Here is a 16080-nt window from a genome sequence, read left to right on the forward strand (position 1 = left end):
TTGTTATCGGAATTCTACTGACATTTAAAAATGCTTCGGAACTCTACAATTGTTCTCGGAATTCCGCTGAAGTTTAAAAATGCTTCGGAACTCTTCCATTGTTCTCGGAATTCTGCTGACATTTAAAAATGCTTCGGAACTCTTCCATTGTTCTCGGAATTCCGCTGAAGTGTAAAAATGCTTCCGAACTCTTCCATTTTTCTCGGAATTCCGCTGACATTTAAAAATGCTTCGGAACTCTTCCATTGTTCTCGGAATTCCGCTGAAGTTTAAAAATGCTTCGGAACTCTTCCATTGTTTTTGGAATTCTACTGAAGTTTAAATATGCTTCGGAACTCTTCCATTGTTATCGGAATTCTACTGACATTTAAAAATGCTTCGGAACTCTACAATTGTTCTCGGAATTCCGCTGAAGTTTAAAAATGCTTCGGAACTCTTCCATTGTTCTCGGAATTCTGCTGACATTTAAAGATGCTTCGGAACTCTTCCATTGTTCTCGGAATTCTGCTGAAGTTTAAAAATGCTTCGGAACTCTTCCATTGTTTTTGTAATTCTACTGAAGTTTAAAAAGGCTTCGGAAATCTTCCATTGTTCTCGGAATTCTACTGAAGTTTAAAAATGCTTCACAACTCTTCCATTGTTCTCGGAATTCCGCTGAAGTTTAAAAATGCTTCGGAACTCTTGCATTGTTCCCGGAATTCTGCTGAAGTTTATAAATGCTTCGGAACTCTTCCATTGTTATCGGAATTCCGCTGAAGTTTAAAAATGCTTCGGAACACTTCCATTGTTCGCAGAATTTCTCTGAAGTTTAAAAATGCTTCGAAACTCTTCCATTGTTCTCGGAATTCCGTGAAGTTTAAAAATGCTTCGAAACTCTTCCATTGTTCTCGGAATCCTGCTCATGTTTAAAAATGCTTCGGAACGCTTCCATTGTTCTCAGAATTCTGCTGAAGTTTAAAAATGCTTCGGAACTCGTCCATTGTTCTCGGAATTCCGCTGAAGTTTAAAAATGCTTCGGAACTCTTCCATTGTTCCCGGATGTCCGTAGAAGTTTAAAAATGCTTCGTAATTCTTAAATTGTTTTCGGAATTCCGCTGAAGTTTAAAAATGCTTCGGAACTCTTTCATTGTTCTCAGAATTCTGCTAACGTTTAAAAATGCTTCAGAACACTTCCATTGTTCTCAGAATTCCCTGAAGTTTAAAAATGCTTCGGAACTCTTCCATTGTTCTCGGAATTCCGCTGAAGTTTAAAAATGCTTCGGAACTCTTCCATTGTTCTCGGAATTCCGCTGAAGTTTAAAAATGCTTCGGAACTCTTCCATTGTTCTCGGAATTCTGCTGAAGTTTAAAAATGCTTCGGAACTCTTCCATTGTTTTTGTAATTCTACTGAAGTTTAAAAATGCTTCGGAACTCTTCCATTGTTCGCGGAATTTCGCTGAGGTTTAAAAATGCTTCGGAACTCTTCCATTGTTCTCGGAATTCCGCTGAAGTGTAAAAATGCTTCCGAACTCTTCCATTTTTCTCGGAATTCCGCTGACATTTAAAAATGCTTCGGAACTCTTCCATTGTTCTCGGAATTCTGCTGAAGTTTAAAAATGCTTCGGAACTCTTCCATTGTTTTTGGAATTCTACTGAAGTTTAAATATGCTTCGGAACTCTTCCATTGTTATCGGAATTCTACTGACATTTAAAAATGCTTCGGAACTCTACAATTGTTCTCGGAATTCCGCTGAAGTTTAAAAATGCTTCGGAACTCTTCCATTGTTCTCGGAATTCTGCTGACATTTAAAAATGCTTCGGAACTCTTCCATTGTTCTCGGAATTCTGCTGAAGTTTAAAAATGCTTCGGAACTCTTCCATTGTTTTTGTAATTCTACTGAAGTTTAAAAATGCTTCGGAACTCTTCCATTGTTCTCGGAATTCTACTGAAGTTTAAAAATGCTTCACAACTCTTCCATTGTTCTCGGAATTCCGCTGAAGTTTAAAAATGCTTCGGAACTCTTGCATTGTTCCCGGAATTCTGCTGAAGTTTATAAATGCTTCGGAACTCTTCCATTGTTATCGGAATTCCGCTGAAGTTTAAAAATGCTTCGGAACACTTCCATTGTTCGCAGAATTTCTCTGAAGTTTAAAAATGCTTCGGAACTCTTCCATTGTTCTCGGAATTCCGTGAAGTTTAAAAATGCTTCGAAACTCTTCCATTGTTCTCGGAATCCTGCTCATGTTTAAAAATGCTTCGGAACGCTTCCATTGTTCTCAGAATTCTGCTGAAGTTTAAAAATGCTTCGGAACTCGTCCATTGTTCTCGGAATTCCGCTGAAGTTTAAAAATGCTTCGGAACTCTTCCATTGTTCCCGGATGTCCGTAGAAGTTTAAAAATGCTTCGTAATTCTTAAATTGTTTTCGGAATTCCGCTGAAGTTTAAAAATGCTTCGGAACTCTTTCATTGTTCTCAGAATTCTGCTAACGTTTAAAAATGCTTCAGAACACTTCCATTGTTCTCAGAATTCCCTGAAGTTTAAAAATGCTTCGGAACTCTTCCATTGTTCTCGGAATTCCGTGAAGTTTAAAAATGCTTCGAAACTCTTCCATTGTTCTCGGAATCCTGCTCATGTTTAAAAATGCTTCGGAACGCTTCCATTGTTCTCAGAATCCTGCTCATGTTTAAAAATGCTTCGGAACTCTTCCATTGTTCTCAGAATTCCGCTGAAGTTTAAAAATGCTTTGGATTTCTTCTCTTGTTCTCGAAATTCCACTGACGTTTAAAAGTGCTTCGGAAAACTTCCATTGTTCGCAGAATTCCTCTGAAGTTTAAAAATGCTTTAGAATTTTTCCATTGTTCTCTTAATTCCGTGTAGTTTAAAAATGCTTCGGAACTCTTCCATTGTTCTCAGAATTATGCTGACGCTTAAAAATGCTTCGGAACTCTTCCATTGTTCTCGTAATCCTGCTGATGTTTAAAAAGGCTTCGGAACTCTTCCATTGTTTTCGGAATTCCGCTGAAGTTTAAAAATGCTTCGGAACTCTTTCATTGTTCTCAGAATTCTGCTAACGTTTAAAAATGCTTCAGAACACTTCCATTGTTCTCAGAATTCCCTGAAGTTTAAAAATGCTTCGGAACTCTTCCATTGTTCTCGGAATTCCGCTGAAGTGTAAAAATGCTTCGGAACTCTTCCATTTTTCTCGGAATTCCGCTGACATTTAAAAATGCTTCGGAACTCTTCCATTGTTCTCGGAATTCTGCTGAAGTTTAAAAATGCTTCGGAACTCTTCCATTGTTTTTGGAATTCTACTGAAGTTTAAATATGCTTCGGAACTCTTCCATTGTTATCGGAATTCTACTGACATTTAAAAATGCTTCGGAACTCTACAATTGTTCTCGGAATTCCGCTGAAGTTTAAAAATGCTTCGGAACTCTTCCATTGTTCTCGGAATTATGCTGACATTTAAAAATGCTTCGGAACTCTTCCATTGTTCTCGGAATTCTGCTGAAGTTTAAAAATGCTTCGGAACTCTTCCATTGTTTTTGGAATTCTACTGAAGTTTAAATATGCTTCGGAACTCTTCCATTGTTATCGGAATTCTACTGACATTTAAAAATGCTTCGGAACTCTACAATTGTTCTCGGAATTCCGCTGAAGTTTAAAAATGCTTCGGAACTCTTCCATTGTTCTCGGAATTCTGCTGAAGTTTAAAAATGCTTCGGAACTCTTCCATTGTTTTTGTAATTCTACTGAAGTTTAAAAATGCTTCGGAACTCTTCCATTGTTCTCGGAATTCTACTGAAGTTTAAAAATGCTTCACAACTCTTCCATTGTTCTCGGAATTCCGCTGAAGTTTAAAAATGCTTCGGAACTCTTGCATTGTTCCCGGAATTCTGCTGCAGTTTATAAATGCTTCGGAACTCTTCCATTGTTATCGGAATTCCGCTGAAGTTTAAAAATGCTTCGGAACACTTCCATTGTTCGCAGAATTTCTCTGAAGTTTAAAAATGCTTCGGAACTCTTCCATTGTTCTCGGAATTCCGTGAAGTTTAAAAATGCTTCGAAACTCTTCCATTGTTCTCGGAATCCTGCTCATGTTTAAAAATGCTTCGGAACTCTTCCATTGTTCTCAGAATCCCTTTGATGTTTAAAAATGCTTCGGAATTCTTCCATTGTTCTCGGAATTCCGCTGAAGTTTAAAAATGCTTCGGAACACTTCCATTGTTCGCAGAATTTCTCTGAAGTTTAAAAATGCTTCTGAACTCTTCCGTTTTTCTCGGAATTCCGTTAAGTTTAAAAATGCTTCGGAACTCTTCCATTGTTCTCAGAATTCTGCTGATGTTTAAAAATGCTTCGGAACTCTTCCATTGTTCTCGTAATCCTGCTGATGTTTAAAAATGCTTCGGAACTCTTCCATTGTTCTCAGAATCCCTTTGATGTTTAAAAATGCTTCGGAATTCTTAATTTGTTCTGGGAATTCCGCTGAAGTTTAAAAATGCTTCGGAACTCTTCCATTATTCTCGGAATTCCGCTGAAGTTTAAAAATGCTTCGGAACTCTTCCATTGTTCTCGGAATTATGCTGAAGTTTAAAAATGCTTCGGAACGCTTCCATTGTTCTCGGAATTTCGCTGAAGTTTAAAAATGCTTCGGAACTCTTCCATTGTTCTCAGAATTCCGCTGAAGTTTAAAAATGCTTTGGATTTCTTCTCTTGTTCTCGAAATTCCACTGATGTTTAAAAGTGCTTCGGAAAACTTCCATTGTTCTCAGAATTATGCTGACGCTTAAAAATGCTTCGGAACTCTTCCATTGTTCTCGTAATCCTGCTGATGTTTAAAAATGCTTCGGAACTCGTCCATTGTTCTCGGAATTCCGCTGAAGTTTAAAAATGCTTCGGAACTCTTCCATTGTTCCCGGATGTCCGTAGAAGTTTAAAAATGCTTCGTAATTCTTAAATTGTTTTCGGAATTCCGCTGAAGTTTAAAAATGCTTCGGAACTCTTTCATTGTTCTCAGAATTCTGCTAACGTTTAAAAATGCTTCAGAACACTTCCATTGTTCTCAGAATTCCCTGAAGTTTAAAAATGCTTTGGAACTCTTCCATTGTTCTCGGAATTCCGCTGAAGTGTAAAAATGCTTCGGAACTCTTCCATTTTTCTCGGAATTCCGCTGACATTTAAAAATGCTTCGGAACTCTTCCATTGTTCTCGGAATTCTGCTGAAGTTTAAAAATGCTTCGGAACTCTTCCATTGTTTTTGGAATTCTACTGAAGTTTAAATATGCTTCGGAACTCTTCCATTGTTATCGGAATTCTACTGACATTTAAAAATGCTTCGGAACTCTACAATTGTTCTCGGAATTCCGCTGAAGTTTAAAAATGCTTCGGAACTCTTCCATTGTTCTCGGAATTCTGCTGACATTTAAAAATGCTTCGGAACTCTTCCATTGTTCTCGGAATTCTGCTGAAGTTTAAAAATGCTTCGGAACTCTTCCATTGTTTTTGTAATTCTACTGAAGTTTAAAAATGCTTCGGAACTCTTCCATTGTTCTCGGAATTTCGCTGAGGTTTAAAAATGCTTCGGAACTCTTCCATTGTTCTCGGAATTCCGCTGAAGTGTAAAAATGCTTCCGAACTCTTCCATTTTTCTCGGAATTCCGCTGACATTTAAAAATGCTTCGGAACTCTTCCATTGTTCTCGGAATTCCGCTGAAGTTTAAAAATGCTTCGGAACTCTTCCATTGTTTTTGGAATTCTACTGAAGTTTAAATATGCTTCGGAACTCTTCCATTGTTATCGGAATTCTACTGACATTTAAAAATGCTTCGGAACTCTACAATTGTTCTCGGAATTCCGCTGAAGTTTAAAAATGCTTCGGAACTCTTCCATTGTTCTCGGAATTCTGCTGACATTTAAAGATGCTTCGGAACTCTTCCATTGTTCTCGGAATTCTGCTGAAGTTTAAAAATGCTTCGAAACTCTTCCATTGTTCTCGGAATCCTGCTCATGTTTAAAAATGCTTCGGAACGCTTCCATTGTTCTCAGAATTCTGCTGAAGTTTAAAAATGCTTCGGAACTCGTCCATTGTTCTCGGAATTCCGCTGAAGTTTAAAAATGCTTCGGAACTCTTCCATTGTTCCCGGATGTCCGTAGAAGTTTAAAAATGCTTCGTAATTCTTAAATTGTTTTCGGAATTCCGCTGAAGTTTAAAAATGCTTCGGAACTCTTTCATTGTTCTCAGAATTCTGCTAACGTTTAAAAATGCTTCAGAACACTTCCATTGTTCTCAGAATTCCCTGAAGTTTAAAAATGCTTCGGAACTCTTCCATTGTTCTCGGAATTCCGCTGAAGTTTAAAAATGCTTCGGAACTCTTCCATTGTTCTCGGAATTCTGCTGACATTTAAAAATGCTTCGGAACTCTTCCATTGTTCTCGGAATTCTGCTGAAGTTTAAAAATGCTTCGGAACTCTTCCATTGTTTTTGTAATTCTACTGAAGTTTAAAAATGCTTCGGAACTCTTCCATTGTTCTCGGAATTTCGCTGAGGTTTAAAAATGCTTCGGAACTCTTCCATTGTTCTCGGAATTCCGCTGAAGTGTAAAAATGCTTCCGAACTCTTCCATTTTTCTCGGAATTCCGCTGACATTTAAAAATGCTTCCGAACTCTTCCATTGTTCTCGGAATTCTGCTGAAGTTTAAAAATGCTTCGGAACTCTTCCATTGTTTTTGGAATTCTACTGAAGTTTAAATATGCTTCGGAACTCTTCCATTGTTATCGGAATTCTACTGACATTTAAAAATGCTTCGGAACTCTACAATTGTTCTCGGAATTCCGCTGAAGTTTAAAAATGCTTCGGAACTCTTCCATTGTTCTCGGAATTCTGCTGACATTTAAAAATGCTTCGGAACTCTTCCATTGTTCTCGGAATTCTGCTGAAGTTTAAAAATGCTTCGGAACTCTTCCATTGTTTTTGTAATTCTACTGAAGTTTAAAAATGCTTCGGAACTCTTCCATTGTTCTCGGAATTCTACTGAAGTTTAAAAATGCTTCACAACTCTTCCATTGTTCTCGGAATTCCGCTGAAGTTTAAAAATGCTTCGGAACTCTTGCATTGTTCCCGGAATTCTGCTGAAGTTTATAAATGCTTCGGAACTCTTCCATTGTTATCGGAATTCCGCTGAAGTTTAAAAATGCTTCGGAACACTTCCATTGTTCGCAGAATTTCTCTGAAGTTTAAAAATGCTTCGGAACTCTTCCATTGTTCTCGGAATTCCGTGAAGTTTAAAAATGCTTCGAAACTCTTCCATTGTTCTCGGAATCCTGCTCATGTTTAAAAATGCTTCGGAACGCTTCCATTGTTCTCAGAATTCTGCTGAAGTTTAAAAATGCTTCGGAACTCGTCCATTGTTCTCGGAATTCCGCTGAAGTTTAAAAATGCTTCGGAACTCTTCCATTGTTCCCGGATGTCCGTAGAAGTTTAAAAATGCTTCGTAATTCTTAAATTGTTTTCGGAATTCCGCTGAAGTTTAAAAATGCTTCGGAACTCTTTCATTGTTCTCAGAATTCTGCTAACGTTTAAAAATGCTTCAGAACACTTCCATTGTTCTCAGAATTCCCTGAAGTTTAAAAATGCTTCGGAACTCTTCCATTGTTCTCGGAATTCCGTGAAGTTTAAAAATGCTTCGAAACTCTTCCATTGTTCTCGGAATCCTGCTCATGTTTAAAAATGCTTCGGAACGCTTCCATTGTTCTCAGAATCCTGCTCATGTTTAAAAATGCTTCGGAACTCTTCCATTGTTCTCAGAATTCCGCTGAAGTTTAAAAATGCTTTGGATTTCTTCTCTTGTTCTCGAAATTCCACTGACGTTTAAAAGTGCTTCGGAAAACTTCCATTGTTCGCAGAATTCCTCTGAAGTTTAAAAATGCTTTAGAACTTTTCCATTGTTCTCTTAATTCCGTGTAGTTTAAAAATGCTTCGGAACTCTTCCATTGTTCTCAGAATTATGCTGACGCTTAAAAATGCTTCGGAACTCTTCCATTGTTCTCGTAATCCTGCTGATGTTTAAAAAGGCTTCGGAACTCTTCCATTGTTCTCGGAATTCCGCTGAAGTTTAAAAATGCTTCGGAACTCTTCCATTGTTCCCGGATGTCCGTAGAAGTTTAAAAATGCTTCGTAATTCTTAAATTGTTTTCGGAATTCCGCTGAAGTTTAAAAATGCTTCGGAACTCTTCCATTGTTATCGGAATTCTACTGACATTTAAAAATGCTTCGGAACTCTTTCATTGTTCTCAGAATTCCCTGAAGTTTAAAAATGCTTCGGAACTCTTCCATTGTTCCCGGAATTCCGCAGAAGTTTAAAAATGCTTCGGAACTTTTCCATTGTTCTCGGAATTCCGCTGACATTTAAAAATGCTTCGGAACTTTTCCATTGTTCTCGGAATTCTGCTGAAGTTTAAAAATGCTTCGGAACTCTTCCATTGTTTTTGGAATTCTACTGAAGTTTAAATATGCTTCGGAACTCTTCCATTGTTATCGGAATTCTACTGACATTTAAAAATGCTTCGGAACTCTACAATTGTTCTCGGAATTCCGCTGAAGTTTAAAAATGCTTCGGAACTCTTCCATTGTTCTCGGAATTCTGCTGACATTTAAAAATGCTTCGGAACTCTTCCATTGTTCTCGGAATTCTGCTGAAGTTTAAAAATGCTTCGGAACTCTTCCATTGTTTTTGTAATTCTACTGAAGTTTAAAAATGCTTCGGAACTCTTCCATTGTTCTCGGAATTTCGCTGAGGTTTAAAAATGCTTCGGAACTCTTCCATTGTTCTCGGAATTCCGCTGAAGTGTAAAAATGCTTCCGAACTCTTCCATTTTTCTCGGAATTCCGCTGACATTTAAAAATGCTTCGGAACTGTTCCATTGTTCTCGGAATTCTGCTGAAGTTTAAAAATGCTTCGGAACTCTTCCATTGTTTTTGGAATTCTACTGAAGTTTAATTATGCTTCGGAACTCTTCCATTGTTATCGGAATTCTACTGACATTTAAAAATGCTTCGGAACTCTACAATTGTTCTCGGAATTCCGCTGAAGTTTAAAAATGCTTCGGAACTCTTCCATTGTTCTCGGAATTCTGCTGACATTTAAAAATGCTTCGGAACTCTTCCATTGTTCTCGGAATTCTGCTGAAGTTTAAAAATGCTTCGGAACTCTTCCATTGTTTTTGTAATTCTACTGAAGTTTAAAAATGCTTCGGAACTCTTCCATTGTTCTCGGAATTCCGCTGACATTTAAAAATGCTTCGGAACTCTTCCATTGTTCTCGGAATTATGCTGACATTTAAAAATGCTTCGGAACTCTTCCATTGTTCTCGGAATTCTGCTGAAGTTTAAAAATGCTTCGGAACTCTTCCATTGTTTTTGTAATTCTACTGAAGTTTAAAATTGCTTCGGAACTCTTCCATTGTTCTCGGAATTTCGCTGAGGTTTAAAAATGCTTCGGAACTCTTCCATTGTTCTTGGAATTCCGCTGAAGTGTAAAAATCCTTCGGAACTCTTCCATTGTTCTCGGAATTCTGCTGAAGTTTAAAAATGCTTCGGAACTCTTCCATTGTTTTTGGAATTCTACTGAAGTTTAAATATGCTTCGGAACTCTTCCATTGTTATCGGAATTCTACTGACATTTAAAAATGCTTCGGAACTCTACAATTGTTCGCGGAATTCCGCTGAAGTTTAAAAATGCTTCGGAAATCTTCCATTGTTCTCGGAATTCTGCTGACATTTAAAAATGCTTCGGAACTCTTCCATTGTTCTCGGAATTCTGCTGAAGTTTAAAAATGCTTCGGAACTCTTCCATTGTTTTTGTAATTCTACTGAAATTTAAAAATGCTTCGGAACTCTTCCATTGTTCTCGGAATTCTACTGAAGTTTAAAAATGCTTCACAACTCTTCCATTGTTCTCGGAATTCCGCTGAAGTTTAAAAATGCTTCGGAACTCTTGCATTGTTCCCGGAATTCTGCTGCAGTTTATAAATGCTTCGGAACTCTTCCATTGTTATCGGAATTCCGCTGAAGTTTAAAAATACTTCGGAACACTTCCATTGTTCGCAGAATTTCTCTGAAGTTTAAAAATGCTTCGGAACTCTTCCATTGTTCTCGGAATTCCGTGAAGTTTAAAAATGCTTCGAAACTCTTCCATTGTTCTCGGAATCCTGCTCATGTTTAAAAATGCTTCGGAACTCTTCCATTGTTCTCAGAATCCCTTTGATGTTTAAAAATGCTTCGGAATTCTTCCATTGTTCTCGGAATTCCGCTGAAGTTTAAAAATGCTTCGGAACACTTCCATTGTTCGCAGAATTTCTCTGAAGTTTAAAAATGCTTCTGAACTCTTCCGTTTTTCTCGGAATTCCGTTAAGTTTAAAAATGCTTCGGAACTCTTCCATTGTTCTCAGAATTCTGCTGATGTTTAAAAATGCTTCGGAACTCTTCCATTGTTCTCGTAATCCTGCTGATGTTTAAAAATGCTTCGGAACTCTTCCATTGTTCTCAGAATCCCTTTGATGTTTAAAAATGCTTCGGAATTCTTAATTTGTTCTGGGAATTCCGCTGAAGTTTAAAAATGCTTCGGAACTCTTCCATTATTCTCGGAATTCCGCTGAAGTTTAAAAATGCTTCGGAACTCTTCCATTGTTCTCGGAATTATGCTGAAGTTTAAAAATGCTTCGGAACGCTTCCATTGTTCTCGGAATTTCGCTGAAGTTTAAAAATGCTTCGGAACTCTTCCATTGTTCTCAGAATTCCGCTGAAGTTTAAAAATGCTTTGGATTTCTTCTCTTGTTCTCGAAATTCCACTGATGTTTAAAAGTGCTTCGGAAAACTTCCATTGTTCGCAGAATTCCTCTGAAGTTTAAAAATGCTTTAGAACTTTTCCATTGTTCTCTTAATTCCGTGTAGTTTAAAAATGCTTCGGAACTCTTCCATTGTTCTCAGAATTATGCTGACGCTTAAAAATGCTTCGGAACTCTTCCATTGTTCTCGTAATCCTGCTGATGTTTAAAAAGGCTTCGGAACTCGTCCATTGTTCTCGGAATTCCGCTGAAGTTTAAAAATGCTTCGGAACTCTTCCATTGTTCCCGGATGTCCGTAGAAGTTTAAAAATGCTTCGTAATTCTTAAATTGTTTTCGGAATTCCGCTGAAGTTTAAAAATGCTTCGGAACTCTTTCATTGTTCTCAGAATTCTGCTAACGTTTAAAAATGCTTCAGAACACTTCCATTGTTCTCGGAATTCTGCTGACATTTAAAAATGCTTCGGAACTCTTCCATTGTTCTCGGAATTCTTCTGAAGTTTAAAAATGCTTCGGAACTCTTCCATTGTTTTTGTAATTCTACTGAAATTTAAAAATGCTTCGGAACTCTTCCATTGTTCTCGGAATTCTACTGAAGTTTAAAAATGCTTCACAACTCTTCCATTGTTCTCGGAATTCCGCTGAAGTGTAAAAATGCTTCCGAACTCTTCCATTTTTCTCGGAATTCCGCTGACATTTAAAAATGCTTTGGAACTCTTCCATTGTTCTCGGAATTCTGCTGAAGTTTAAAAATGCTTCGGAACTCTTCCATTGTTTTTGGAATTCTACTGAAGTTTAAATATGCTTCGGAACTCTTCCATTGTTATCGGAATTCTACTGACATTTAAAAATGCTTCGGAACTCTACAATTGTTCTCGGAATTCCGCTGAAGTTTAAAAATGCTTCGGAACTCTTCCATTGTTCTCGGAATTCTGCTGACATTTAAAAATGCTTCGGAACTCTTCCATTGTTCTCGGAATTCTACTGAAGTTTAAAAATGCTTCACAACTCTTCCATTGTTCTCGGAATTCCGCTGAAGTTTAAAAATGCTTCGGAACTCTTCCATTGTTCCCGGAATTCTGCTGAAGTTTATAAATGCTTCGGAACTCTTCCATTGTTATCGGAATTCCGCTGAAGTTTAAAAATGCTTCGGAACACTTCCATTGTTCGCAGAATTTCTCTGAAGTTTAAAAATGCTTCGGAACTCTTCCATTGTTCTCGGAATTCCGTGAAGTTTAAAAATGCTTCGAAACTCTTCCATTGTTCTCGGAATCCTGCTCATGTTTAAAAATGCTTCGGAACGCTTCCATTGTTCTCAGAATTCTGCTGAAGTTTAAAAATGCTTCGGAACTCTTCCATTGTTCTCGGAATTCCGCTGAAGTTTAAAAATGCTTCGGAACACTTCCATTGTTCGCAGAATTTCTCTGAAGTTTAAAAATGCTTCTGAACTCTTCCGTTTTTCTCGGAATTCCGTTAAGTTTAAAAATGCTTCGGAACTCTTCCATTGTTCTCAGAATTCTGCTGATGTTTAAAAATGCTTCGGAACTCTTCCATTGTTCTCGTAATCCTGCTGATGTTTAAAAATGCTTCGGAACTCTTCCATTGTTCTCAGAATTCTGCTGAAGTTTAAAAATGCTTCGGAACTCTTCCATTGTTCTCGGAATTCTGCTGAAGTTTAAAAATGCTTCGGAACTCTTCCATTGTTTTTGTAATTCTACTGAAGTTTAAAAATGCTTCGGAACTCTTCCATTTTTCTCGGAATTCCGCTGACATTTAAAAATGCTTCGGAACTCTTCCATTGTTCTCGGAATTCTGCTGAAGTTTAAAAATGCTTCGGAACTCTTCCATTGTTTTTGGAATTCTACTGAAGTTTAAATTTGCTTCGGAACTCTTCCATTGTTCTCGGAATTCTGCTGAAGTTTAAAAATGCTTCGGAACTCTTCCATTGTTTTTGTAATTCTACTGAAGTTTAAAAATGCTTCGGAACTCTTCCATTGTTCTCGGAATTTCGCTGAGGTTTAAAAATGCTTCGGAACTCTTCCATTGTTCTTGGAATTCCGCTGAAGTGTAAAAATGCTTCGGAACTCTTCCATTGTTCTCGGAATTCTGCTGACATTTAAAAATGCTTCGGAACTCTTCCATTGTTCTCGGAATTCTGCTGAAGTTTAAAAATGCTTCGGAACTCTTCCATTGTTTTTGTAATTCTACTGAAGTTTAAAAATGCTTCGGAACTCTTCCATTGTTCTCGGAATTCTACTGAAGTTTAAAAATGCTTCACAACTCTTCCATTTTTCTCGGAATTCCGCTGACATTTAAAAATGCTTCGGAACTCTTCCATTGTTCTCGGAATTCTGCTGAAGTTTAAAAATGCTTCGGAACTCTTCCATTGTTTTTGGAATTCTACTGAAGTTTAAATATGCTTTGGAACTCTTCCATTGTTATCGGAATTCTACTGTTATTTAAAAATGCTTCGGAACTCTACAATTGTTCTCGGAATTCCGCTGAAGTTTAAAAATGCTTCGGAACTCTTCCATTGTTCTCGTAATCCTGCTGATGTTTAAAAATGCTTCGGAACTCTTCCATTGTTCTCAGAATCCCTTTGATGTTTAAAAATGCTTCGGAATTCTTAATTTGTTCTGGGAATTCCGCTGAAGTTTAAAAATGCTTCGGAACTCTTCCATTATTCTCGGAATTCCGCTGAAGTTTAAAAATGCTTCGGAACTCTTCCATTGTTCTCGGAATTCTGCTGACATTTAAAAATGCTTCGGAACTCTTCCATTGTTTTTGTAATTCTACTGAAGTTTAAAAATGCTTCGGAACTCTTCCATTGTTCTCGGAATTCTACTGAAGTTTAAAAATGCTTCACAACTCTTCCATTGTTCTCGGAATTCCGCTGAAGTTTAAAAATGCTTCGGAACTCTTGCATTGTTCCCGGAATTCTGCTGCAGTTTATAAATGCTTCGGAACTCTTCCATTGTTATCGGAATTCCGCTGAAGTTTAAAAATGCTTCGCAACACTTCCATTGTTCGCAGAATTTATCTGAAGTTTAAAAATGCTTCGGAACTCTTCCATTGTTCTCGGAATTCCGTGAAGTTTAAAAATGCTTCGAAACTCTTCCATTGTTCTCGGAATCCTGCTCATGTTTAAAAATGCTTCGGAACTCTTCCATTGTTCTCAGAATCCCTTTGATGTTTAAAAATGCTTCGGAATTCTTGCATTGTTCTCGGAATTCCGCTGAAGTTTAAAAATGCTTCGGAACACTTCCATTGTTCGCAGAATTTCTCTGAAGTTTAAAAATGCTTCGGAACTCTTCCATTGTTCTCGGAATTCCGTGAAGTTTAAAAATGCTTCGAAACTCTTCCATTGTTCTCGGAATCCTGCTCATGTTTAAAAATGCTTCGGAACTCTTCCATTGTTCTCAGAATCCCTTTGATGTTTAAAAATGCTTCGGAACTCTTCCATTGTTCTCAGAATTATGCTGACGCTTAAAAATGCTTCGGAACTCTTCCATTGTTCTCGTAATCCTGCTGATGTTTAAAAAGGCTGCGGAACTCGTCCATTGTTCTCGGAATTCCGATGAAGTTTAAAAATGCTTCGGAACTCTTCCATTGTTCCCGGATGTCCGTAGAAGTTTAAAAATGCTTCGTAATTCTTAAATTGTTTTCGGAATTCCGCTGAAGTTTAAAAATGCTTCGGAACTCTTTCATTGTTCTCAGAATTCTGCTAACGTTTAAAAATGCTTCAGAACACTTCCATTGTTCTCAGAATTCCGCTGAAGTGTAAAAATGCTTCGGAACTCTACAATTGTTCGCGGAATTCCGCTGAAGTTTAAAAATGCTTCGGAAATCTTCCATTGTTCTCGGAATTCTGCTGAAGTTTAAAAATGCTTCGGAACTCTTCCATTGTTTTTGGAATTCTACTGAAGTTTAAATATGCTTCGGAACTCTTCCATTGTTATCGGAATTCTACTGACATTTAAAAATGCTTCGGAACTCTACAATTGTTCTCGGAATTCCGCTGAAGTTTAAAAATGCTTCGGAACTCTTCCATTGTTCTCGGAATTCTGCTGACATTTAAAAATGCTTCGGAACTCTTCCATTGTTCTCGGAATTCTGCTTAAGTTTAAAAATGCTTCGGAACTCTTCCATTGTTTTTGTAATTCTACTGAAGTTTAAAAATGCTTCGGAACTCTTCCATTGTTCTCGGAATTTCGCTGAGGTTTAAAAATGCTTCGGAACTCTTCCATTGTTCTCGGAATTCCGCTGAAGTGTAAAAATGCTTCCGAACTCTTCCATTTTTCTCGGAATTCCGCTGACATTTAAAAATGCTTCGGAACTCTTCCATTGTTCTCGGAATTCTGCTGAAGTTTAAAAATGCTTCGGAACTCTTCCATTGTTTTTGGAATTCTACTGAAGTTTAAATATGCTTCGGAACTCTTCCATTGTTATCGGAATTCTACTGACATTTAAAAATGCTTCGGAACTCTACAATTGTTCTCGGAATTCTGCTGACATTTAAAAATGCTTCGGAACTCTTCCATTGTTCTCGGAATTCTGCTGAAGTTTAAAAATGCTTCGGAACTCTTCCATTGTTTTTGTAATTCTACTGAAGTTTAAAAATGCTTCGGAACTCTTCCATTTTTCTCGGAATTCCGCTGACATTTAAAAATGCTTCGGAACTCTTCCATTGTTCTCGGAATTATGCTGACATTTAAAAATGCTTCGGAACTCTTCCATTGTTCTCGGAATTCTGCTGAAGTTTAAAAATGCTTCGGAACTCTTCCATTGTTTTTGTAATTCTACTGAAGTTTAAAATTGCTTCGGAACTCTTCCATTGTTCTCGGAATTTCGCTGAGGTTTAAAAATGCTTCGGAACTCTTCCATTGTTCTTGGAATTCCGCTGAAGTGTAAAAATGCTTCGGAACTCTTCCATTGTTCTCGGAATTCTGCTGAAGTTTAAAAATGCTTCGGAACTCTTCCATTGTTTTTGGAATTCTACTGAAGTTTAAATATGCTTCGGAACTCTTCCATTGTTATCGGAATTCTACTGACATTTAAAAATGCTTCGGAACTCTACAATTGTTCGCGGAATTCCGCTGAAGTTTAAAAATGCTTCGGAAATCTTCCATTGTTCTCGGAATTCTGCTGACATTTAAAAATGCTTCGGAACTCTTCCATTGTTCTCAGAATTCCGCTGAAGTTTAAAAATGCTTTGGATTTCTTCTCTTGTTCTCGAAATTCCACTGACGTTTAAAAG

The sequence above is a fragment of the Phyllobates terribilis genome, unplaced genomic scaffold (assembly GCF_046119375.1).
Source record: "Phyllobates terribilis strain yellow unplaced genomic scaffold, ASM4611937v1 Scaffold_13__5_contigs__length_258822181, whole genome shotgun sequence".
Taxonomy (NCBI): domain Eukaryota; kingdom Metazoa; phylum Chordata; class Amphibia; order Anura; family Dendrobatidae; genus Phyllobates; species Phyllobates terribilis.